The sequence below is a fragment of the Anser anser genome, assembly GCF_964211835.1.
Source record: "Anser anser genome assembly, chromosome: 15".
NCBI classification, from domain to species: domain Eukaryota; kingdom Metazoa; phylum Chordata; class Aves; order Anseriformes; family Anatidae; genus Anser; species Anser anser.
Genome location: NC_139736.1, coordinates 9,584,353 through 9,610,762, shown reverse-complemented (window position 1 = coordinate 9,610,762; position 26,410 = coordinate 9,584,353). Strand labels below are relative to the sequence as shown.

Genomic DNA, 26,410 nt, shown 5'->3' with positions numbered 1-26,410 from the left:
TGGGGTCACAGCTGATGGGCCTGAGAGGTGAGAACTGCGCGCTGCGGAGGCGGGTGGTGCGGAGCCAGGCGCTCCTTGGAGGAGGCACAGGGAGACAGTCTGCCCGACAGATCTGCTCGAGTTGAAAAGCCGTCTCTGGCACCCTGCTTAGGCCTGCTATGCATTTCTCTCTCTCCAAGCAGCTGCGCTGGCTGGTGCCAGGGAAGGAGTGCTGCTTGTCCTAAAGCCACCATGAAAATTGCTCCCAAGAAAGAACAACTTGGCAGCAGCACCCTGGGATTTGCAGTTCTGGCAAGTTGTTCATGGTATGGAGTGAGGAAGAGGTATGAATGAATTACTCCTTCCCCACAACTTTATTCCCTCTGGGGGATTCAGGCAGAATCTTCCTCCTCCTGAGCTTGCCTGGCTGATTTTGTAAATCTGCAGCATGCAGGCGAGGTCCTAAATACCACCTAAAAATATCTGCCCAGCGTGAAGATTTATTCATGCTAGGCCCCTATAGAGTATCTCTGCCTAGAGATGGCTTTTCCCTGATACCAAGAGTTATGTAGGCTTATATGCAGACATGGGACTGCCTTGGTCTACTTTGGGTAAGACAGGATATATAATATGAAGAAAAAGTAGGAAAAAGCATAATAAAATGTGGAAGGAGAACAGCACCAGACTGGAGAAATACAGTTTCTCTAGCCAAAAGAGAAGTGCTTTGAGCAAAACCAGCAAAATGCACCTGCTTTCTGTTCTTGGTGATGAGGGTCACAGTCAGAAAAGTCATTTCAGTGCTGCCAGTCCTAACAATAAAAGGTCATGAATGAAGTCATCCTCCCTCGCCCTCAGCACATCCTTAAAAGCACTTGTTATTTTCCTGTTAGTGTTTGAGACTAAGCTCTGTTTGCAAGTGTCTCTCTATAATTAGAAATTTACTGTAGTTTTTAAGAAAGTGCAGCTTCATCATATGGTTCCTGGGCTTGGGACTCTGGAGAGATTGCCCAGCCTTTGGGAAGCTGAGATAAAATGATGGGAGTGGGCAAGACCGCATCTTGTCCCTAGCAGATATTTATTAAATTATATTGATTTTTGGTCATTGATTTTCAGCATTCAAGTGCTGCATGGATTAAAAGAAGCGGCAAGGGGAAGACACAATCTACAGCAATAGAGCAATGCCACATGAGAAGGGGTGGAGGGAGGCTTGTTGCTGAAAAATAACCTTGTTGTGTGTTCTTTGGTGCCCCTCCACACTTTATAATATCAAAGAACAGCGAGAGAGGTCTTTCTAAAGAGAAAGTGGTCACGATCCTCGTGTCACTCTGGTGTTAGGAGAGCCCCAACCCCGAAGAGGTCAGAGCAGGGACCTGGCAGCCCCAGCGCAGCAGATCTGCGTGGGGGAAGGATGCTCAGGGGGTGTCGATGGGGCCCTGGAGCAGGCGCCCACCGGCTGGCTCCGCAGGGCTGCAGCAGCGCTCCGCAGACAAGAGAATGCTGAAGGCAAGTGCTTATTTCTTGGTAAACAACCTAATCTTTCATCAAATAATTTATTTTATGTAAAGGAAGGATTTTAGTTTGCAAAGCTAATCTGCCTTGTCTAAACCCTCATTTTTATCTTTGAAGCCCAAGTAAGTGTCCAATTTATAGTATTTAGTGGATAGGATTTGGGTTTCTTATCGACTTAGCAATCTGGGTTTTGGACTTTCTGGTCACGTTTCTAAGAAATAAATCAGCCCAAGAAACAGACATTTTTGACAGTGTATTTGCTTTTTCTTTTTCTTGAATGCCTGAAATATTTTTTGCTTGGGAAGTGTGTATATTACAATTATCAGAAGGTTATAACGCTATTCTAAATTTTTCCTCGGAGTAAATGACTGTAAAAGCCCCAAGGGAGGAATTTTCTGATTTTTCTGGCTTTGCTATTGACAGTCAAAATGTTCCACAAAAGCCAGGAGATAGCAGCTTTATTGGGGGTACATATAGTGGCAAAACTGGAAGGGATTTAATCAGAGTTGCCGGTTGCCCTTTGAGACACGCCAGCGAGTTTTTACTTGTATTTTTTCCCTGAGGTTTATATTTTGAGGTTTGGGATTTGATGGGCAATAATTTCCTCATTTTCCAAGGTCCTGAGCACCTTGGTGGATCTATCGATCTTGTTCAAGCCTGGAGGTCTCAGCACTTCAGCAGAGCAAGGCCACAGCCACCTCTTCATGGCCCAAATGTCACCATTTTCATGAGAATTCTGGTACATACAGTGAAACGCAGCATGGCAGTACATAAAGGCAGGGATGAAGCTAACCTGGGTAGCCCATTCTGTATGCTGGGTTAGTACAAGTGAGCCACCTCCTCTCCTCTCCTGGGCACCTGCTGTTCCCAAGAGCACTCCCAAAGAAGCTCAAGCCTCTGCTTCTGCCAGTGAACAGCTAATGGACTGTAAAAACAAAATGTTCCTAGGGAAATAATTAAAATGAACAGGGAGATGTCTATGTACCTGCTATTTTCAATCACTGGCTAATGTTAGGTGGTGCTACTTGTTTATAGCTGCATTCACAGCTGGGGCCCTTGCTGTGCTGGGAACCGTGCATGGATGCGTGCACTTCTGGAGATGCTGCGTGCAGCGGATGCTGGTAAATTGGAAACGGGGGGAGCTGAGGCCCAGGCAAAAACTGCATCTGATGTCGAGAGGCTCTGTCATCTGTACCTCTCCTGGGACCTGCGCCAAGCCCTTAAGCACCAGAGCATTCACCCATGTCGTGTTAATGTTGTAATGAAATGCGTATTATGTCCCAGCAGACACAAAATACCAGCTTTTTTTTTTTTTTCATAGAACAGATTTACTGTAAGTAGCACACCCAGGGGAGAATCATGTTGCTTCATGTCTGCCGTGGACCTGTTTGTATGTTGCCTGCTCTCTCTTTCCCCCAAGTATCTCCGGTATGAGGCAGTTACAGGTTAGGGGCAAAGGATAGGAACTGCTTCAAGAGGGGGAAGCCACCTGTGCTCAGTGACATTTTATTGCTGGAATCTATTGCTGTCCTCATGGCTTTTTGGGTGAGTTAATACCTGCATTTATCAGTCAGGGGAGCTGTGAGCCGGGCACCCTGCTGCTGCCTGTGCGGGGGGATGCAGCCGATCCCCTTCCAGCTGGTGCGGCGCACACCGGTGGGGCTCTCGTTGTGGCCGAGCACAGCGTAAAACGTCTGTCAGCATTAAGATTGATGCTCTTCCTCCATATGTTCACAGAAAAAATGCCTGTGGCCACATCAGAGATTACCACACGTGGCATGTGGCTGCGGAGCCCCATCAGTATGCTGGTGCGTGCTCCCGCCGGCTGGATCGCCAGGCTCCATTCCTCTCTCACATGGATTTTCACCTCAATGAATTTCTCTAGCTTTGGCGAAATTCTTCACCGCGGTGCAGTCTGCCCTGGTTTAGGTGAAGGAGAATCAGACTGCCTGGGACTGTGCTGCAGGTAGTTCATCCATCCTGCTGGGAGGATCCTCCGGGGCAAATGCCTGTGAATACTCTTGGAAGATGGCCTCAGGCATATTTTGAGTTAAAATAGATGTATAATTGGATCTAGTTTGTAACTTCTTCAGATCCAGATATTGAGGTAATATGATGCATCCCCCAACGTACAGTTCAAGCTAACGTTCAGTGTTCCTGGTGCTGATGATACCCCTGCCACACTCAGTGCATGGTCTGGGGCATGGCCCCATAGTGCTGGAGTTGCACAGCCACGGCTGGCATCACGGAGTGCGAAAACAGCACAGCGACTTCACCTGCCAGCTTCTGACTGGGACACTTTGGTTCTGCTAGGATTTTTTTTTTTCACCGCTCAGCTTTTTTAAGGGTTGGGGAGCAGCAGCCTATGATTTTTGCCCAACTGTGTGCCTTTTGCAATTGTCCTCCAGCTTGCATGAGTGGTTTCTGTTACCCTGAGAAAAGCTGGCCCAATGCACACATGGTGGTCAGTCAGACCTGGAAATGGCAAGCCCAAGCCCTGTATGAAATCTGTGCCCTTGGCTCTACTTCCATTTTGTCATGAAATAGCAAGGATCCTTTTTGTGGCTGCCATGCTTGGGCCGATGGACATCTGCTGGAGCTCATCTGCGTGGTTATCCACACATCGACAGCTGCTGAGTCAGTGGACTTAAAGCACGTACCTTAAAGCAAAGTGTCTGCCATTATTTTGTTTTGGTGGTAATGGTAGTTTTGGTTTACTGTGGTAGCCCAAGGTGGAAAGAGAGGAAATATTTTTGTGAAGCAAACTGAGAGATTTGGAAGCAATAGACATGTTGAAGACATTAAGGACTTTTTTTAACCAAAAATTTATCTACTTTTTTCCTAAGTGTCCTAGTGGGTTTAATTAAAAACAAATGTACCACCCCTCTCTACTAATCTTACACTTCCATCATTATTTTTGTGCAATCTTGGGGCTGAATTGTTAAACACATAAAATTTTACATCACATAAAGGACTTTTAGGGTAAAAACATTTATCTTAGTTTGCATAAACAGTTTCTGAATCATACTCAGAGGCTGTGATTTCACATTTCATATTCATTCAGTCATGAAATTATAGCCAAAATAGGAAAAATTATCAATGAAAGATCTTAAAAATATGAATTCTGTTGGTGAGTGGTTTTCTTTTTAATGGTGCTTGTTACAGTTCCATTCTTGGTACGTCTTTGTGGCCTAAAGAGTAGCTGCCTACCTAAGGTTTAAGGATGCTTTGCCATAAAAATAGTGTGTAAACCTGTCTGGCACCGCAGCTTCTAGGATCAGCATGGCACTCACTGCCCATCCTTACATCAGATCACGTTGGGCCTTTAAAATCTGTTCTCTGTCTTTGGATGAAAGAACTCCGCTGGGGATTGGTAAGAGCCTGAGTCTTCCTTCCTGGCCTTCTTTTTAGGAGGAGGCTGCCATCACCTAGAAGTATAGCAAATGCCACTGAACGTTCGTGCCAGTGGTTTGCAGACGACAATAGACTGCAAAGGAGAAGTCTGAGAAGAAAAATGCTTGTCACGATATTTAAGGATACAGCTTGAGAGACTGGTCCAGGTGCTGAAATGGACCATCAGACAGTGACCTCTGAGCGATCCCCAAAGCAGAAGGGGAGCTGGGGGCAGTACAGGTCAGCACAGTATTCCCCCAGGGATAATTCAGCCTTTTGGTGCGAACGTGGAGATTTGTCCTAGGCTGTATAAGCCCAGCATAATGTGTACAGTCTTCCAGAGTCTGAGTTCGCTTGCTCAGAGCCCTCTGGCGTGTCTTTGCATGGCACGACAGGGCGGGCGCACGCTTACCTGCTACGAATGCTCGTTTATAAACCACGAGTTCCATTATCCGCGTGTGGTGCCCGTTACTGCTGCAAGCTGGGCAGAGATCAGAAGTCTGTTTCCTGATGAAAAGCATAATGTCAGCACTAGCAGCAAATGAAAGTAAAATGTGTTACCAAGGAACAAGCCCGGGAATGACATTGTAGACTGTCAGACTCTTCTGCACGATTGGGTTTTCTGCTGAAAAAAGGCCAGGAACAGCTGCAGCAGAGATGGTTAATGTGTAAGCAGGGTGGCCTGTGGTGACCATCCCAGGCATGAATTAAATACTGCTCTCGTGTGACTGAAAGCCTGTGTCTGGGCTACTTTTTCCTCCCTCCTTTCTCTTCCCGCCTATCCAAATTCAAACCTAGATCGGTATTTTGCAAATACGCTGTCTTTATAAACAAGCCAGACTGAAAGCTGGAGGTGTGGATGTAGGTGCTTCATAGAGGGCTGTGGGGTTGGATTTAGATGTGGGTTTTCATGACTGTTATTTTCCCTATGATTTTACCTTCTGTGTAGCTAAGGATGCTTATGCTGTATGTGTGTGCATGCTTGCCAGCCCACGCGGACAATATTTGCATGGTAATGAAAGCGCTCACAGAGTCATTAGCATTACAGCATGGGGACTCACGGACATGTATGCAGTGCTTGAGGGAAATGAACATTTCCAGACAATAAAATCTGAAATGGTCATATACGGCTGTAATAACCAGAGCATTTATTTATAGTAGGAAGTGAATATATCAGCTCTGTCTGGCTTGGTGTCTTTTGGCCGCCATTATTAGTTGCATAATCCATAATCCAGATTAAGTGCAGCAGCAAACCTGGGCAAAGGCTCTTTTCCCCTTTCAGTCAATGTTTTTTTCGATGTGTTTTATGCTGCTTCTGACTGTTTAGAGCTGGTTTTACTAAGCTGTTGAAAAGCAACGCACAGCTCTGGGTAATGTTAACATGTCAAATGAGGGAAAATGGGGGTGAGGATCTGATGTGTATAAAGTGTTGGGGATGTTTCTTCTCATCAGCTTTTTTTTTTTTAATATGATCAAGTCACATATATAGCTATGCAGATAATCAGCAAGTATAAAAATAAGATACTTCTCTGCTTCTGAAAGTACGTGTTCTATATGTGAAATGTTGGCTACTTTCGAGGTAGAAATATTGTGGAAAGAAGAGGGAGGTGAAGTCCACAGCATGAGCCATTTGTTAGAGGAGACAATAGTGTCTCCTCCATGCACTGCGATATGCTCAGGTGAGTCTCTGGTACACATTGACTTGTATATTATTAAAGCAAACTCTTCAGTTACTTGCTGGTATCCTGAATATTGAGAACTAATTAGTGTCGCAATGTATTTTTGTTAAAGCCAGACACGGGGGACAGACAGCACGTTCTGCGATAGACAATTAGTTGTCCTCTACCTGGTCTTGCTGGTCCCACTCAAATAACTGCAGATTCACTCGCACATTTCTCTATTGTTGCCTTTCTTTGTGTATAACTGTTTTTATGCTTGTACCCATCCCCACATGGGTGTTATGTGAAGAAGGGAACTGGTCCTTCCATGTCAGAAGGGATAAGTTCCAACTGTTTCAGCAGCTGTTGCAGGGGAAATACAGGGTACAAAGCGACCTCACAAAGTGGTGATGTCTTAGATTTTGCTTATAGATAAACTCTAAATGTTAGTGTCTTCATGTTGTCTTTTAGGAACTTTATTTGCTAACAGAGGAAAGCAATTTTTTTCTGCATGAGCCAAATCCAAGCTCTAGGCTTTGTTTCCTGGAAAGGAAGGGATTGCAGTCTGGAGACCAAGTCCAGAGTCCAAGTCCAAGTTCCCATTCCCTACAGCAATACCGCCTCCTGTGCTATTTCAAGGCCAATGTGGGACTAAGCCGTGACCAGTGCTGGTTGCAGCATCTTCCCCAGACAAAGCCTGTTCCTTCTTCACTCTGCTGAATAGCTCTTCTTGTTTTGATGAGCCAGGCTCTGAAATTGAAGGAAGTTTGGGGTAGAGCTGTAGGTCGGCAGAGTAGAAGAAGAAATGGAAGGAACAGTTGTGATGAGTCAAAGCTGAGACTGCAGAAAGTGCATGCTCAGGACAGTGAGGTGAGTTCCCAGTCTGACAAAGTTAACAAGTTTTGCCATAATTCAGTTGCACCTTGGAAACGGTTAAAACAATTTAAGAGCAAACTTGGTATAATTACAAGTTAATAGCTAGAGCCAGTGCTCCTAAAGTGTAAATTGTTTCTGTATTGATCTGAGCCTACATTGTCAGCATTCTGTAGAGACTGAACTTTAAGTGCTTAATTCAGCTGTATTCAACCAATAATTTTTTTTATCCCCTAAACAAAAGTGGCCTTGTTTATTCTATTTTTTTCTGCAATAATAGAATCAATTAAACTATTTTTTCCCAAAACATAGCTGACCTTTGTAATCAACTCATTTGAAATGCCAGCACTTGGAAAGAAAATTATAGCAGGATCTTATGGTTATTAACAGAAATGGAATCCTCAATAGCAGGTTAACATTGTAGCACCCTTTACACCAGTTCCCAGTGTGGAAGTTCTGCAGTCAGGTTGATGCACCACCAGCCTTCCTGTAGTAAGCTTACCATTTTGGCTGTAACTCTGTTCCAGGGCTGTTTGATATATAGCGCCTAGTGAACTGCAAGCAAAGCACAGAGATGTGGCAGTCTGGGTCACCATCAGCACAGAGGAGTGTGAAAGGAATCAAAACATAAAAGAATAAATGGGGACGTCTTTATTATTAGTAGGATCAAACCTCCACCTCCAGAAGGGAGGACTCACATGGTTAGGGAGACTGAGTTTATTAGAGCTGTCTGAACAGTGAGATTGAAAATGGGGGAAAACATGAACAGCAGGAGAAATTGTTTCCCTAGAATCCTCCCCAATTCCTCATCTTTCAGCAGAACCATGCTACCCATCCTGGTGAGTGTGTGAGAGGGAGCAGGACTGGGTGACCAAGACTGTTAGGTACTTTGCAAATAGAAATGATCAGCTACCCAGGTTTCTCAGCAGATGTTTCCAGCTTGAAAAGAAAACAGATCCTGTTCTTAATATGCTTGAAGGTAAATCTGAAAAACAGAGTCTAATATAAAAGTAAATGGATAACTTGTGAAGGAACAATTGCTCCTAGTCACAGCGGTGCCCACAGCAGTCCCTGGCAAAGGAGGTGCAGTTCATCCTCTGGATAGTGTCATCTTTGCCAGGCATTATTGCAGTGTCTGCCCAACCCAGGAGAGGGAAAGTTGAAAGCTGAATCAGATTTAGACCAAGACTTCAAATGGGTCAGCTCTCCTGCAAGGTAACATTATGCTTTGTCAGGAGGGATTGGACTGGATTGTTCCACAAAACAATTACAAATCATTTTTTCCCCCCTAATTAATTTGATTTTACTTTGAATCTTCTCAGCTGACTCTAATGAAGCCTCTAATGAAGCTCTCTACATAACCTAGGTTGCAAAGTTTTTCCGTCTCCCAGGCAAAACCTTTAGTGATTTAATTTTCTTTCTTCCTCCAATTTATTTGTTTCATAGCCCTGCCTGACAAGTTTCCTCTTGTCTGCCCGTCTCTTTAAGCTCCTACGTGGTTAATCCTATGAGCATGTACTACATGTTTTATACATAATACAGACATCTTCACTGGGGGACAGGACAGTCCGCTGGTCTCAGCGGGCACCAGATGCCTGAAAAGAAGTTAGACAGCAGGTTCCTTCTGGGACACGTGGGCTCAGTTTGCTAGCTACCTGTCTGGATGATGGGTAAGAGGTTAAAATTGTTTGATGCTCATGAGGAAAAATAGTAATGCTTCCCTTCAGAGCCTCTGAAATGGAGTGACCTTGGCCAGGTTCCAGGTAGAACAAGTTGAGGTGCACTTAGAGGCACACAGGATGTTTTATTTGGGCTCCTGGGAGTGAGGCATGACAGGTATTTAGCAGCTGGTGTCAGCCTTGGCAGCAGGTTGCAGTTAGACCTTCTCTGTTTGAAACCAGGGGGGAGCATTTACAGAGCTGGAACGCTGTTAGTGGAGTGGGAACTGGGAGAGTGGAGTGGGGAGAGAACCCAGTGCTCTTGGAAGGTGCCTCCAGGGACCCCAGTGACCTAACCGAGCAGAGGCATTCAGATGCACAGATAATCAGACACAGTTTTCAGTCCAGCCTGTATCAAGGACAGCGGTGAGCACACAGTAATCCAAGTGCACCCATCAATAATATAAAGGAACAACAGACCTTCAGACCTTTAGAAAAATCAATTACACTTCACAAACAATCACATTTTGCCACCAGCAGAGCTGCTGGCCTGAGAATGAAAGGCACCATTGTACCTGTTGTTCAGTTCTGCATGTAAGGGAGAACATCAATGGCAAAGGTAGGAGTCTTAATCTTTTTTGGGCAATATTGGTATGTTTATTTTTATTTTATTTTATTTTATTTTATTTTATTTTATTTTATTTTATTTTATTTTATTTTATTTTATTTTATTTTATTTTATTTTATTTTTTACAACTTTTCCATAACCATTTTTTGGTATCAAACTGTTTCTTCCTTATTTTCTTCTTCTCCATGTTTCCTACCAAAAATCAACAGCGTTTCTTGCTTGAGAGGAAGTTACACTGTAGTGTGTAATTTTGATTCCTTCCTACCCATCCTCAAAATAGAAGAAAAAACCTTAAAAGAAGAGGTTATTGATTGCTGGGCAGAATTTTAGGCTTACAACTTCTTTAGAAACTGGTATTTAAGTCTAGTCAGCATTTGAAGTAAATGTTTCATAAAATGTGTAAGGAGGACCACCAAGTTCCATCTGCTTTTGGGGTAAGTGGTGAGATGAGTGGCTGTGATTATCACCAGAAGGCAAAAGAGAAAAAATATCAGCAGATCCTAAAATAAAAACAGTATCCACAGAGGGACACAAGCACCTTGTCCCCAGGGTGAAAGCCACTGCCCTGAACTACTGCTTAGGTGACACGAAAAATGGGAAACATCTGTTGGGATTCTCAAGCAAGCAGGTGAAGGCAGCAAGGATTTAGGATCCACACTCCTGACTGCTGTATTGAAGTTGGGCACTTTGGCTGTTTTTTGTCCACAAGAGGCTGTTGATGATGTTAAAACATACTAGGGTGTGAAGTTTCTTTGTCCCCCAGCTACATTTGAATAATAGTGGAGTGGTTAAGAGAGTCAGGATTTGACTCAGGTGAATTCCGGTGCTTTCTGAACATCCCTCAGCTGGGCCATCGTTTCAGGTAAAATTGTTGTTCAGAAAGTAACACAGGATTGATATGAATCAGAGACAAAAATGAAAAGCGAGCTGAGATGAAGGTAGAGGCATCTCCCCAAGGAGAGCATCATTTTAAGTGTCCTTGGACAAAAATGTCCTTGGCACCAACACCAGACCTGTCCCAGATGAGTTCCCTGGAAGTCATGCTCAATGGATTAGAGTCACTGTAATATGTTCTCTCTTGCTTGTTGTCTGATTTGGACTATCTTCAATTATACTCCATGGTTCCCAAATCCTCGAGTCCTGCTTCTCTGATTGCCAGAGCTGCCTCTGCCAGAAAGGTAGCGTGCTGAGTGCCAGTCTCTGAAGGTTCTGGCCGTGACTTGTAACCTTTGGGACAAGCACACGGTTCCTGGAGCTGTCAGCAGGGCTGTTCTCCTGCAGAGAAAAGGGGGAGCTTTGCTTCAATGTCTTTTAGCAGGAACAGTCAGAATATTCCACTTGGTTTCTATTTTGGGATATGTATTTTTTTAATGCAAATCTCATGTCAAATGCGTTTTCTGTTGGAGAGAGAAAAAAGTGACGTTATTAGATTGTAGATACTTGCAAAGTAGCCAAGCAGCTTGCTGGAAAAGTAGTGCGTTTTCTGGTAACTGGAAAGAATTGTGTTTGACAGGAGCTGCTCATTAACTGTATGCCTGCCAGGCTGCATGTTGAAGTACAGTCATCTGGTAGCTAATTAACTGTATCTCAGTACAAGTGGACATTGTCCATATCACTCTGCTCAACTACAGGACGAGTCCTTCCACAGTTTCCTGAAGGCCTTAATCAAGCTGAAGACTGAGCAATGTATAAGCCATGCAAAAACCAACTGGAACGTTTGAGTTTATTGATAGTAATTGGTTATTTAATCCGTATGTGGCTTCTGAACAGATGTTTCTGACTTGCTCTTCACAGGTAGCATTTCATGTACAGCTCCTTGAGTTTGAAACCAAATGTCAGAAGTATTTATGAAAATTTACTTTTTCCATCTGCCTTAGAGTGTAGATTATTACGGAAACAATTGCTGTGTCCATGAATGGATGCATTTAATTCTCAGTTGGTTAACGTGAATATATATCTCTTGTGCACTGTGCTGCGAGCACAGTACCTACATAGTGCAGATGCAGTAACTGGTATTATCATTCTTTCAGTACAGTCAGTACCTGAGATGTAGAACAGTGGGTTCATAATGTTTTGATCAGGCTGTCTCATCAGACTATGCCTGAATGACAATGTACTGGCACTTCACATCATTTACAAGACTTACTCTTGAAATCTAGAAGTGCTGAGGATCGTAAACACATGCTTTTCAAGTCTTTCTTAAAACTCCTGAAGGGGGAAGTGAAACTGATGAGGGGTTAGTAAATATAAAAATGCCACTGAACATACTTTTGGTCTGATCCAGTCCAGTTTTGTTATTTAACAACATGCTCACGGTACCCAAAGATTTAACTGGCCACAAGGAAAAAAAAGTCTGAATAATTTCATTTCAGCATGTGTTTGCTTTCCTAATTTAGAGGATCAGCCATGCTCCAGCGTGTCCAGGAGAGTAATTCTGGACACATCCATGTCCATCTCACAAAGGCATATAGTCCGGTGACTTCATTGTTGCTTTTGATTTTACAGAAAAAGTGCTAATGTTTTATTAGTCGGAGGTATTAAACCCCCCATAGTTTTGCATAGGGAATGAAGAAAAATATGCTCACTCTAGAAAAACAGCTATGAAAACCTAAGTGGAATATTCAACACTATGGTAGAAATACATCAATAAATAAGATTGTAGGAAAACAAAGAGGTTCCTATAAAATGGCAATGGTAATGGTGGTTATTCAGTGTTACATTTCATCTTGAAATGATATACGACCTTGTCAGCAAAGAAAATTCTTAGTTCTCATCTGCTAAGAGCTCTAACAAGCAATAAAAGAGAAGGTTTTGGTTCATTTACCACTAGAAGCCAACTCCAAGAGTTATTTGAGCTAATGATGTATGACCAAAAGAGTACAATATAGATTTAGCCAACGTGCAGGTCTCACACCTGCCGTGTAGCATAAAGATAATGCGAAGCCCCACCAGTCCAGCTGCCTGCATGGTGTTACGCGATGTTGTTCTTGTAAGCTGCTCGGGGAGGCATATGGCATGTGTGGGTCCTTTACAGGAGTGCACACCGACGTGTCACAAGGGGATGTGGCACGGCAGGGTTAGCACGGCAAGCAGCAGCGCACAGCCCGTCTGGGAGCGCTTGATCCAACACATCTGCCTTCCTGGATGCACCTGCATATGTTGCTTCCCCCGTTCTTTAAGGTGTGCTGCAGGGCTTCCCGAGCCTCCCCCTCGGAGTACCTCTCGGAATGGTACCTCTGCTGCGAGCAGATTTTTATTGCACATCTAATTATGCAGCTTATTCAATACGAAGCTGCCCATTGATTTTAGTAATGGTATCAAGCCCAAGATGTACAGCCTTGTATTGGAGAGCACGAAAGTGATACATTCCTAGCAGGGTGCTTAGAGAAGTTTTCTTCCTCCTCCCCCCCGATTTTATAGAAGAAAAGGGAAAAAAGCCTGCTGGTGCAGCATATTTCCTTGCTGCATTGCGTGCAGTTGTAGAGGGTGTGGTGCAACTCCTGACTGCCCTGTTTGGAGTGAGATGTCATCAAAAGATGGATGGAAGGAATTCAGGAAACATATTGTGACTTGTTTTGCATCCCCACAAATCTTCATGGTCTGGTTTGTTGCAGACGTTGTTTTTTGTAGGAAGGTTTTGCAATATGGTTCTATTCACTAGGATTTCCAGATGAAGTACTTGCGGTGATTGATTATGATCTTGCAAGACATATTTCATTCTCAGACAAATTTTGAAAAACATTCTCTATTTCTGGGGCTGATATTTTGCAAAATGTACTCATTCGCAGCTTTCTCTTTCCTCCCACTGCACGGAGTTTCTAACAACCTAGCATTAAGGTGGGAAAGATGAGTAACACGGAATTGAAAATATCATCATGGCTTTTGCATATGCAACAACAACTTTGGAAATGCTAGCTGAGAAGTTTTCTCTGTATTTGCATGTAAAAGGACTCAGCTTTGCCTTCCCACTTTCCAGTGTTATTAAATACATTTCTCTCCATACGAATCAGGCTTCACCTCTGTAAAAGAACTCCTATTGTGTGATATGTGACTGTTTAACCAGCTCCAGTTCTTTCAAAGGTTCATTTATCTCCATAACTCAGTAATGGTGAAAATACCACATACAGCACTCCTGCATTAATAGGAGCTCAGCGCAGTCTGGCAGCTGATCGGGGTGCTCTGTGTGTGCTCTGCACTTACCTTGCTGCTGCCTTAGCGTGTGACCTTCAGCAAGTCTGTGGCCTCTTGTGTGCCTGTCAGTAATCTCCCCATTACTAAGGCGAGGGTAATGATACCGAAATATCTTGGCAATATGACGGGAGATCCTTGGATGCAATGACTCGCTGTACATACATCGCCACGTATGCTATATTCTCTTCTGCTTTTATTATAGAGTGGGTCCCAAGGGAATGTTAAGTGGACAGGGTGACATGTCCTGTGACACTCAGCTCTGGTCTAATTCCACTCTTGTAAAAGTTTATGAACGCTTTGACTTCACTGTCCTGTGAATCATTTATAGCATTAATCTCTATATGAGAGCCATTCCAGAAGATGGTGGAACACTTTTTCCTAAAACTGCCTTCTCTCCTCATGTTACATGAGTGCTTTTTAATCTGAATTGGAAGAAACCAGTGGAACTTAAGGGGATGATTTGGGGTTTTCAAATTGTGCGTGGTTTAGGTGCCGAGCACCTGAAAGACCATTTATTTTTTCAAGCGGTGACTTAATGTTTGTCTCAAGATGGTTTAAGTTATAGCACACCTGGTTGGAAAGAAATGAAGCCATTGACAGGGCCGTATTTAAAATGATTCTGTCAGTCTAAGGTTGCTTTCAAAATCCAGTGGTCCAAACTAGAGCCAATTTTTAATCATAAAAACAGATGGAAGCAGGGAATGTCATTTTCTATGTAATTTTATGGTACCATTCACAAGGAGATCCAGGCTGTGTTGAATTCTGCTCACGACTGCCCTAGCAGTGTTTTAAATCAGTTGCAATGGCTTTGCAGCTGCAGTGCTCTAAGGATGTAGAAGATGTGATGTTCGCACAGTGAGGTTGTGTATTTGGGCCAACCAATGCAACCAGGTAAAACAGGTAAACTTCCAGGCAACAGTAGTAGTTGTAAATGTATGATGTTTATAGTAAATGTTAATGCTAATAATAATAATAATGCACGGTCCTGAGCAATACAGCTTTAGAAACAGAAAAGCTTTACACTAAATATAAAATACATGTGAAACTCAGAATTGGACCATGCTTGAACCACTGCAAAAGGCTTTAGCGCTAGTTAACTGTTACTGGCTGTCATGAAATACAATTAGTTATTGTAGCAATAACTGTGGTTACAGGCTTAATTACAGTACAGGTCATACATTACTGATGTACAAACTTTAATGATGTTTATACCAATATTTTATTCTAATTATTTAAATCTACTGCTTAAGAAAAGGCTTACCAGGAAAAGCATAAAATGATGCGTAGAGTAAATGAATATGGACAGCCTGAAATGAATTGCAGAACGCTGTAACAAATTGTAGCTGGATTATTGATCTGGAATATCTGGCATCTGTTGTGGTCTTCTCTGCTGTGAGTATATTGATGAGGCTCGGATCATTGTTTTGCTTCGGAATAGGAGTTAACTGGCGTTAATGGTAAAAGGTTTTCTTGTCTGCCTATTTCTGAGTGGAGGAACTAAGGCACAGCCTCTTCCTTTTCTCCCAGAGACTCCTGCCAGGCTTGTTGCAGTACAGGGCTGCTCCAGAGAGCTGTGCTGGGCTGCAGCAGGTGAGCGGCAGCGGGAGTCGGGCCCAGGCCACGCTGCCCGTGCCTGGAACAGCCCAGGCTGTGTGGCTAAAAAGTGTACAATAAGCAAAACAAAATGAAAATAAATCTGATTGCCTTGCAGCCTGATTCATGGTGGCTGACCCCTTGGGACAATACTGGCTGTGACAGTACTGGCTGTCCTCCCATGCAAGGGGCAATCGTGAGGTCTGCTCGCTGCCTAAATCTCCCTGAAGTCCTGTTCTGGGAGCGTTAATGTGCTTGTGCCCAGGTGTTGTGCTTTATACAGGCAAGACTTTCACCCCCAGTGCAGCTGTGGTCCTTTATTTTGATTCATTGGGTTTCCTGAACTATTCACCACGTTGTTGCCAGGAATCCTTTAAAAGCACCCCTGAAGGAAGGAGGAGGAGGAAGGGAGGCACTGAAATTGCCTGTGTGTCAGACTCTGCCCCGTGTCCACAGCTGGTACTGAGTTTATTCTGCTGTGAATATGCTGCTCCATCATCTCTTAGCGACCGTTTCTGCAACCAAAGATTTTCCCCTGTACTTTATACATTATTAATATTTTTAAATAAAACCCTCACCAATAGTGCTATATAGCGATTTTCATATCACTCTCAGTGCATTGATGTAAACCTTTCTGGTATTTGTGTGAATTTCCCTGTGTTGTATCTTAGGATTTTCATTGCTGGGAGGACTCATAGATGGCCAGGTGATGGATTTGTTACTCGGTGCACTCATTACAGGAGGGAAATTCCTAATTCCTTGCATTCTTTTCTTACGGATAAGCTTGGAAAAGAAATCAATGTTGGACTTCGCTGACTGTCCATAAATGGGTCTGCATTTCTAAGAGCTGAGCTCCAAATTAGCACTAAATAAGGCACAGAGAGCTTTCCAAAGGCATCCAGTATCCTCAGCTCTATTGGAAATCTGGCCCAGCATGTTTGCATTTTAAGCTATATAAATACTCTGTCAGTGTTGTCAGTGTATCAATATTCAGCAATGAATTAGCCAAGTAGGAACATTAACTTTTCTCTGGGATGCAAATTCACTGTTGCTATTTTTTCCTGCTTATTCGTGAGGCTTTTATTATTGTAAAAAAGACTGAAGTGACGTTGATGGAGAAAACCAGTTGCTTTCTTTACTTTCTCGTTATCTCTGAGATGAATTCTGCTCTCTAACGCTAACGTGAACGGAGCCACTCAAAGGCTAACACTCAGCTGGGTGCATCCATCGAGGGGGATGGAGTCTGCATTTGACAATGAATTCATTGCTGGGGAAGCCATCCAAAGAGTATTTCTTTGGCTCTCATTTCGTCCTCCCCCATTTTCAATCTCACCATGGACAGTCATTTTTCCAGCGGTGTGTTAGTACCGCTCAGGAGCACTCTGGATAGGAGCAGCACTATGTATCTCTGCCTGCTGGTGTCCTGGTTGCACGGTGAGACCTAGCTTTTTCTCCAGCTGCAAATACCTCCCCTAAAAAAAGAGTTTAGAAGAAAATAGAGTCCAGGAAAGGGAAAGGAATGAAATATATTAAAGTGCTACTCAGCAGCTTTTGTCCAGCAAGCAGGGGGAGCTGGAAGCTCCCTGGGGAGCAGCTTGATGCCTCCAGCCAGGGGCTCAAGGGGGCTGCACAGCTGCAGGTGTGTGGGCTCAGAGGAAAGACAAGTAGCTCAGTGCAGTTAAAGCGGGACAAAATACCTTATTTTGTGGAAACAGGACAGTTGAGAAGTCTGGAGGTCCAATAAAACCATTGAGCTTAATACTGGGGATTCCTGTTTGCAGTACCAGCTTAGCAATCTGACTCGTGAAAGAGTTAGGAGAACATTCTCATTACAGAACACTTCCTTTAGAAATGTCATGCCTGTCATTCTGCTTCTGGCCTTACTTTGGATTCTTTTATCCCAAAATATCAAAATAATTGAGTTTCCACATTTATTGTCTCGAGCACCAAGCTACAGGTGGTAGCAGTCACCTAACGTAAGGAGGAGATGCTCTCACCTATATGGAGCAGCAGCCAGCAGTCACAGCCGGTCGGCTCAGCCCTCGGGGTAAGGAGCTAGCACACCGGGGCTGAGTCCTAATTGAGCAAGTCTCTTCAAGTGAAATTAATCTTACGATAGTTAATTTTACTGAGAAGCAAAAAAAGCTGTATACAACTGCAGATGTATACATTGTTAAAAATAATACTCTCTGCAAATGAAGTTAGCGTTGACAGGGCAATTCCCCAGTAGCATTAGGATGGCAGCTTTAGGGTCACTGCAAGGAATTTCCATTAGTTTTCTCTGGTTTTGCTTTGCAATCGATACAAATGAGTGAGAAATATGTTGCATTTGCTTTTCTTGGAATGTAGAAAGGCAAAAGTATAATTTCTTATTGATTAGTCTAACATAGCCAGACACAAAAGAAAACAGTGCTTCAAATGCTAAAACAGGGAGGAAAGAAAAAACGAGCTTAGTTAAAGAGCATAATCAATTTACTGAAGTTCCAACAGTGGTGGTGGTCTGTTCTGGAAAAAAAAAAAACCAAACCACAAATTCCCAATGATTTGATTGACCAAGCTTTTTCTAGACAGTTGCAGGCCAGTGTTGCAAAGCAGGCAGAGGTCAGAGGAAACTTGGCTCGGAGAAGTCCATATCCTGTAGTTAAGATGCAGTGTTTCCTGAAGAGCTGGTTTATACCTGAGAAGATTTGGGCAGTGTTCCTAGCACAGTCACCAGATTTCTGCTTGACCTTAACACCAGTCACCTAGCACCCATCAGCTAAGTAATTCAACTTCTGCACTGTGAAGGGTCCATCCCTTGTACAGCCTTTAGAGGTTATGAATACAGTCTAAATAGGGGGTGTAACATGAGTGTCTAGAGTGTCTGAACTCTTTGTGGCTGAGGGACCTGGATGTTCTTCCAAAAGGCAAAGCCAAGTGCTTGCGCATGTTGTTCATCCTAAATGACCCCTGGAGCAGCCCCGCTCCCTCCAGAAAATGTCCAAGAAGGCTGGCTAGCTAGCTAAACTGGGTGTTTAAGTTGATTGTACAAGTGCTTCTCCATTAACCTGAAACTCAGGTAGAGTCCAGTAAACCAGCTGTGTGGTCCTATGTGACAGCTGCCTCCGCCCCTGGCGTCGTGGTTATCTTTTGTGTGTCTCTCAAACCTTCTGGAAGGTGTGATTCTCCCTGCCTTCTGCTCACCTTGCTTTGTTGCAGTTCCTTGAGGGCTTAAGCAGAAGAAAAATTCTTCCCTTAGGGATTTTACTCTTGTTTTAAGCACCATCAAATACAGAAAACCCAAATTGGACTTGGAAATTAAAAGTGAAGTTGTTAATAATCCTATTTCCAGGCTCATGACCAGCAGAATTAGATGTCCAAACTGCTGAGTACACACCAAAAGGCAACCTGGGTTGTCAGCTGGGTTAGCAGCAGGCAGCTGAGCAGCTGAAATGTAGCTCAGCACCAAGAGAAACTCTATATTAAATTTTAGTGCCTAGATCAATAAGTCCAGTTGTTTGTGGTAGAGCTGATCTTAAAATAAAGCCAGATCCTTTCTGTCTCTGTATTTCAACCAGGTTATATACATCAAATGAGGGTTTCTTTCAACGTATCTAGATAGAGTCCCATATACCAAAATCCTGCTAACTTCAGGAATAAGAGACACCAGTCGTTTATTTTTTAATCCTAAGGGAGGAAAACGCTACGGAAAAATGCGAGGGAGAAAAAAAAAAGAAACCAAATTATTTTGTAACTCAGCTGTTTTTCTATGACTGACTTTGTGGCAAATATGGTAAATAAATCAGCATTACAGTAAGAAACAGAAACTAAAAAAACCACTTATCTAATAAAAACATCATTTTATTTAATATCTATCTACATGGGTATATGGATAAAAGCCTTTTTTTTTTCTTTTAATATGCAATGAAATAACATCCATACAGAAACAGAGAAAAATAAGTAGTCTCCCTATCCTGAATAAATATGGAATTGTCACTACCTCTTTAGTTCAGCTCCATCTTCCAAGATCCAGGTTAAGGTACAGGAGGTAAAAACTTAATAAAATTGTCCAACTAGGCCCTCAAAAGCAGGTGTTTGTCTTTCACACAGGGCTGAAATTTCTTGGTAATACAGTTACTTTTCTTTTCTTTTTTTTTTTTCCTAGGAAGAGATTAAGTTAAAGCTAAGCAAAAAAAAAAAAAAATTCAACTGCAAATGTGAACAGTTTCCTGTCTCTGCACTTCAGAGGTAATTAAGCGCAGCAGCGCTGTGTTATGACTGCATTTTGCTCTTCATGCTTTGCAATTTGTTTGGAAGGCTGTGGTATGATGATAAACTCATTAAATGGCACCTTTGTCAATGTTGCATTTGATTTGCTCAGTGCTGTATGCCCTGAGTTTCAAACAAACAGCTTAAACTCTACCAACTGTCGGATCTTTTCATTCCGCCCATCCTGATGAAGAAACACAGATCTCAGCCTTGAAGCATCCATTTCAGTTTTGGGTTTCTTTTAGCAGGGGGACAGATTTGACCAGATCTTTACAATATGTGTATTTGGAATTACAAAGAGACTAGTCTGGCGAAAAGTAGGGATTTTCATAGAATCCTAAAATCATTAATGTTGGAAAAGGCCTCCAAGCTTATCTGGTCCACCCGTCCCCCTACCACCAATACCACCCACTAAGCCATGTCCCTAAGCACCATGAGTTACATGCTCCCCACGCTGCCCTCCTCACCCCGTTTCTCTGTGTTGCCTGTACTTTTTCCTAGCAGCCCACAGGGCATTCACAAAATGCTGGACCTCATGCAGCACCTTTAATCTACTCCAAGGCTGCCTCTGTTTCCTGGACTGCAAGTCAGTGTGTTGGGAAGCTGCTGAAGTGACGGTTTGCTGAGGATCTGACCCTGGGAACTTCCACATTCAAGGAACTTGCAGGATTCACTGATTTCTGGGTGGGCAGCTTGAAGATGTTCAAAGCACAGGTTTGAAATTAGACACTGTATCTGACATTGCAGGTGGGATACAATTAGAGCAAATGGACAGCAACACACCTGAGACAACACGCTGCAGCTTCTCTTCTCTGCAAAATAGAATTTGTGAGTAAGGTATATCCGATGGCACGTTAGTCAGTGGTGATTTCAGTCCCTGCTCGCGTGGGCATGAATTCAGGCTGTTCAAACAATTCTGGAGGGACACGCACCTCACCTTTCAGCATTTCCTCTGCTAATGCTGTCTGAGCTCATATCTTCATTTTTGCGTTTACAAAACAACCATCCACATAGAAAGGACCTTTCAGGCCTGCTGTAATTTTAGTTAGTGTGCCATTTTCTATTATAAGCTTTAATTACTATGCAGGGATGTTACAGTGCTGTAAATATGAAATATATTATGCCCAAGCCTTTACAATGGTTATACACTAAAAGGCAAGAAAACTTGCTGGTTCATCTCGGCTCACCTCTACCAAAGGGAAAAAGACAACAGAGTATAAGAAAATAGTTGAAGACAAATTAAATCTGTACTGTCTGTGTCTGAAATCAAGTACATGCTGTACACACTAGCAAACCCCAGTGATGTGAACGGTGAGTTGGGTCAGGGTTTTTGTCCTTATTCAAAATCATAATGGAATGTGATGTGCATGTAAGTGCTTTATTACCAGAGTGCATTAAGGGAGAAACTTTTAAAGTCCTTTCTTATGTAATCATCTAAGAAAAAAATCAAAATCTTTGAAAGGCTTAGAAGAGATGCATCCAATTAAAAATGTAGCGTTTGATCTCCTGTATTAATAAAATTTTGGTCTGATGCAAAGCTGAGGAGTTGGTCAGATGATCGGAACCAGGTCCTCACTTTTCCCTTACCTGTGGTGATTGATGTTGGAACTAGCCAAATAATGTTGTTTGCTGCTGCTTCTTAATGGCTGTGCTTGTTAATTCCATTCTGGGTAATATTTGCAAAAGCCTTTCAGGAAACTGAAGAATCAGTTCCTTTGGGGATGCAGCGTTCAGATTCCTGGGTTATTCAAATGGGCTGGGCCTACGTTTAACTTCAGCACACTGTGGGTGGGTGAAGTTATGGGTGAATTGGGGCAAAATTAATCACTGTCTTCACACTTTTGTTACTTCTCTGGAACATGGAAACGTGTGTTGTTATAGGCTTTAAAATCAAACCCTGCAGCAGGTAGCGTTGTACAACTGCAAGCTTGGGGAGGTGAGGAGCATGTGATGGATGTGGCCCGCAGATTTCTGGAGTTAAGGAGTACTTATGCTATGTACACACACATTGGTGTGTGTATCCCATTAAGGTATACCTATAAAGTTTATCTGAACACATTGCAGGTGAAAATACCTCCTATTCCTTTCTCTAGGGAGCTTTTTATTTTTAAGAGGAGGTTTGCTCACATGCATGTTTTCCTAAGTGTGGCTGAAGTAGTTTTGATATCAAGTGGTTCTGAAGAGATGTTGCCGAGCGATATAGAATCAGTCAATCCTGTCAAGTTTCTGCAACCCTTTGTAAATCCTTACTAGGTCAAGTATTCTCTCTTTTCAGGCACTTCAAACAGTAAAAGCATAGGAGCATCTGATGCAACCCAGGGATGAGAATTGCTGTGTAGTACTTTGTTCCTACATTGATGCTGTGTTGGGGTATTCACTTCTGCTTTGGGGGTGGTGCTGTATAAGGACAGCAGAGGTGGTATGTCGTGGCTCCGCACAGTTCCTGGGAGCAAAGAGACTCATTTTTCACTCTCACCAGGACAAAGCAGTGCGGGATGAGTGTCAGGATCCTGTGCGTTTTATCTCAGATACCCATCATTTACCTGTGTGATCTTTACTTAATATTTGCATACTTTTTCACACATACGTGTATTAGATTTAAGTTGCTTCAGCAAATTTTGTGTTTGCCTTTTGGGAGGGCAGACTGCCTGACTGGGGAGCAAAACGCAATGAGAGCCTGAGTTTGTCCACAGTAGATCTGAAAGTCGCCCTTATGTTCCCAAATTCAGGAGTTAGAGGAGTTACTGTGAGTCCTGTAGAGAGCCCAGGCTGGCTCATCCTGTTGTCACTATGGCTTTAAGGACATCAGAGGGGGCTATAATCTCATTCTCTTTCTGGAAACGCACTTCATATGGCAGCACAGTGCTTTGACAAGATAGCTTAAATAACATAGTCAACACATTCAGACAGTTCAGCTCTGGAGCTTTTATTTCATAGGGAATAAAACCTGTCCAAAAAGTCCCTTCCGCTGCACTGAGTGAATCTGAGGGCTCAGCTTTAGGTGTGGGTTAAGGTTGTGGTGTGTGACCCACCTTGTATCTTTGCCTTCTCGGCTGTGGCTGGGGGAAGCAGCCCTTAGGCACGGGTCCCCCACATGGCCAGGGAGTTCCCCCTTGTGTGTCAGCTTTCAGAGCCTCGCAGAACTGGAACTTGTCCCTAATACTCAATGACACTGCAAACACCGGAACGTGTGAAAGAAATCTTTCCCATTCTGAAATGGTCATCTGCTCTTTACAGGAATATTAAGTTTAATTCATTGAATGGCTACATTAATCCAACAGAATCATTCAGAAAGACGTTTTGTCACATGCACTGAGTCCTAATGGCATCCTAACTACTTCTGAAATCATCTGAAAATCTATTCCTGTCACAGAAGCAGTAACGAGATTGTAAATTTGAAATGAAATAGAAAGGCAGATAATTGGATCGATGATTTGTTAATGATGGTATTGAACAGCTCCTTCCCTGTTGCTCCACGATAAAATATTAAATAAATACATAAATAGCGTGGGCATCGTGTCCAAAACTGGCACGGCCACCACCCCAGGGCTTGTGCCTGGGGACCACGGTGCCCTCACAGGGCTCTCAGCAGCCTTGCCAGGGAGCAAAGCTTGTGGCACAGCTGGCTGTGGTGGGAGCATTCGTGTTCCTCCCCACACAGCTTTGCCTTTTGTTAGATCAGAGTGAGCAATCGTGCCCGGCTGTTGCTTTTCAGTATGCCGTGCATGGACTGGGAGTCACCAACTCGAAGCACGTAGTGGTTCTGCTCCTAGGTCCTTCTCCTTGGCCAAGCCAGCTATATATTTCAGAGCAGCTGCAGCCCAGTGTGGAGGAGAGGTGACCCCTGGCTGCTTTATACAATGCTTTTGATATTAAAAATGAAAATGCCAGCATCGAACGGACACGCAGCAAATTCTGCTGCTCTGCTGCCACTCCTGTCCTGGCAGAGGCTGAGCGGTGCCCAGCGGCTGGGCTGGGTGCGGAGCTGCTTGCAGGGCACTGCGCTGAGGCCTGGCAGTAAGTGAACGTCAAAATCCCAGCCCAATGTCTAATTTACAGAAGGCCAAGAAAAGAAGGCTGATATTATTTTTGTGTGTGTGTGTGCAGGGACTCAGGTATGCGAGCCTGGGTGTCGATTGCAGATATGGATTAGCGGCAAATAGCTGACCTGGTATTTAATCCCATCTGCATGCAGCGATGCTTGTTGTTGCCTACAGGGTGACATTTAGCTGGCAGCACAGGGCAGCTGTTCCCCCACACGACCACCCCAATAAAGGGTTGCTAGGGCTGGAGGAGGGGGAAAGCGTCTGCAGAGTTTTGCTCGTGCTTCTCTAGAGTCTTGAGCTGGCTCTCGAGAATTAAATCCGTAAAAGTCATTGCTCTGTCTCAGAAAAGAGATGACATCGATAAGGAGAATGGCAATCACCTATTTCATAGGATCACTTCCTATTTTAAATGGCCTCAAGCTCCTCATGCCTCTGGGCATTTGCTAACTAATGCTGCTGTTTTGCTGCCCTGTTCATGATACATATTTTGCAAACTAGTTTTGCCTAATTTTTTTTGCAAACAAGTTGTTTGCTGTTTAAGTGAGTTTCAGATACAGTCTTGGGCTTTGCTTTCAGCAAGCAGTTGTCTGAACAAAACATAATGCTCATAAATATTTGCTGAAAGAAAAGAGCCAGGGCAAAACTGTTTTTAAGTGGCTGAAATGGCCCTGAATGTATTTGTTGTTTGCTCACTTTGATTACGGACCAGTCTCTATCTTGGAAAGGAAATGGAGCTGGAATTATATGCATTGCTGCCAACTAAGAGAAACAAAGGCTTTGTGTGTGCAACTGAAGCCCAACCCCTTTTACTGCTTTTATTTCTTCCTTTCACTGAGATGTTAATTTCAGAAAATACAGCTTGCTTTTACCCTGTGTGCAAACCTTTTTTTTCCCCTAATATCATTGTCCTTACGATTTGCTGATGAAATTATAATATCAGAATGCATTGACTTTGGATCCTAGATTTCACGTGCAATCTAATACGTGTTGGTGTGTTATCACATATCTTCATTACTGATGTCAGAGTCCCGTAATTACTGATTACTAAGGGGTGGCTGACAGTTTCCATGGCTACTCAAGTTCTGTGTCACCAGCAACGGGACTTGGGCTGAAATGCCAGCTGCTGCCCTGCTGCCTGCAGGTGATCCCATCTCTGTCCCAAGCTTATTCTAACCTGGGTCTGTAATGCAACAGCATAGGTAAAGCCAAAACCCATGTCCGTTACACAAAATGGGCTTCGTACCTAAAATATCTTTTTACTGCAGTGACCATTTAAACTTCAATTAAATAATTATTTGCTTTGCTTTTCCTGCTTACAAGGAAATCAAAATACATGTTTTTCAGTGCTTGTATTGAGGAATCGGGAAAAACATTCAGTTGTCAGAAAGCTTTATAGTTTCCTTGAACTTGTGGCCAGCTTTTCTTTATTTTATTTTGTTCTCATCTGGTTTACAATGAATGGGTCAGATTGCTTGTCTGCAGTCCTCTCGAATAACTATTTGGATAATTTCTGTTTTCAGTCCAAGGAGAGGGCAAAAGAGAGTGGTTGACTTCAGCAGCGGTAGGTAATTACTGCCCATGCTTTTTTAACTTGTATTTATTTTGTTCAGAAAACTCAAATTTCTGTTTAATCTAGATTGTCACCATAACAATACATCTGTCTTCCAAGCTACTTGCTCAGGTTTTTAGGTGTCTGTACAGATACAATCACTTCTGCATTTACTCCCACCAGTAACTCAGTAAAAGCCATTTGGAAAAGTCAGTGCAGGCAAACGTGCTTTCCAGACAAAACTCACTTTTAAAGCAGAAGGATGTTTAAAATAGCATTGCACAAATACACTACGCCTGTAGTGTGTTTGTGCCCATCACTGGGAAGGAAGCACTGCTGTGCGTTTTTTTCTGTGCCAGTGGACCTGTTGGGGTGGTGGAGCTGGACACATGATGTCTTTGCAATGCCAGGCTGTTAGTTTGCTTTTTTCATTTTTTTGGAGATATTTTTGCTGTTGAAGGGCACTGCTTCATGTGAACTGCTGCTGTTGGCCTCTCTGATTCAATCAATAAAACGTATCTACAGAAATTGCGCACCCGGGTCTTCTGTTGCTATTAGCAATCCTGTTTCACACACTGGCTTTGGAATCCAGCTTTACAGGATGCGTCTTTCCTTTACAGGCTGCAGTGTGCCTGTATCAACCGTTCTGCCCTTGGCTTGCTGCATTGCCCCAACCCCTCCAAAAGTGGGCATGTCTGTGCTCCCTGGTGGGACCAGTGCTGTGGCCGTCTCTCTGAAAGCCCTTGTAGGTAGGGTAGCCCAGTGTGGTTCCCTCCTATGTCAAACCACTGGGTTAGGCACAATCTAGGCACTCTGGTGGGTTGTCTTCTACATCATACGTTTTAGATGTCTTCCTCACCACCTAGTGCTGGTGGGGCAGTAGTCTCTCTTTTCTTACCAATTGAATATTATCTTCTTCCTTGTATGAGGAGCAGGTTGGCCGCTCAAGCCCAGAGAGTGAGCAAAAGAGGTGTTTGTGGAAACCGAGTGATTCATGTGGAACATCAATCACATTTATGTCTAAATCTTGCCATATAATTGTTCTTAAGTCCTTATTTTATTGCAGATTTATAGTTGTATCTAGC

The 26,410-nt window shown here is 43.3% G+C and overlaps 1 long non-coding RNA gene across 1 annotated transcript in view; it reads left to right on the top strand.

Moving 5' to 3' along the window:
- LOC310882033 overlaps positions 1–21,338 on the top strand; it is a 62,283-nt gene extending 40,945 nt beyond the window's left edge. Inside the window, exons 2-3 of the long non-coding RNA XR_014572788.1 lie at positions 19,627–19,709; positions 20,232–21,338. This is a non-coding gene — a long non-coding RNA (uncharacterized lncRNA). The remainder of the gene's footprint in view (positions 1–19,626; positions 19,710–20,231) is intronic.
- Positions 21,339–26,410: the final 5,072 nt, after the last annotated feature.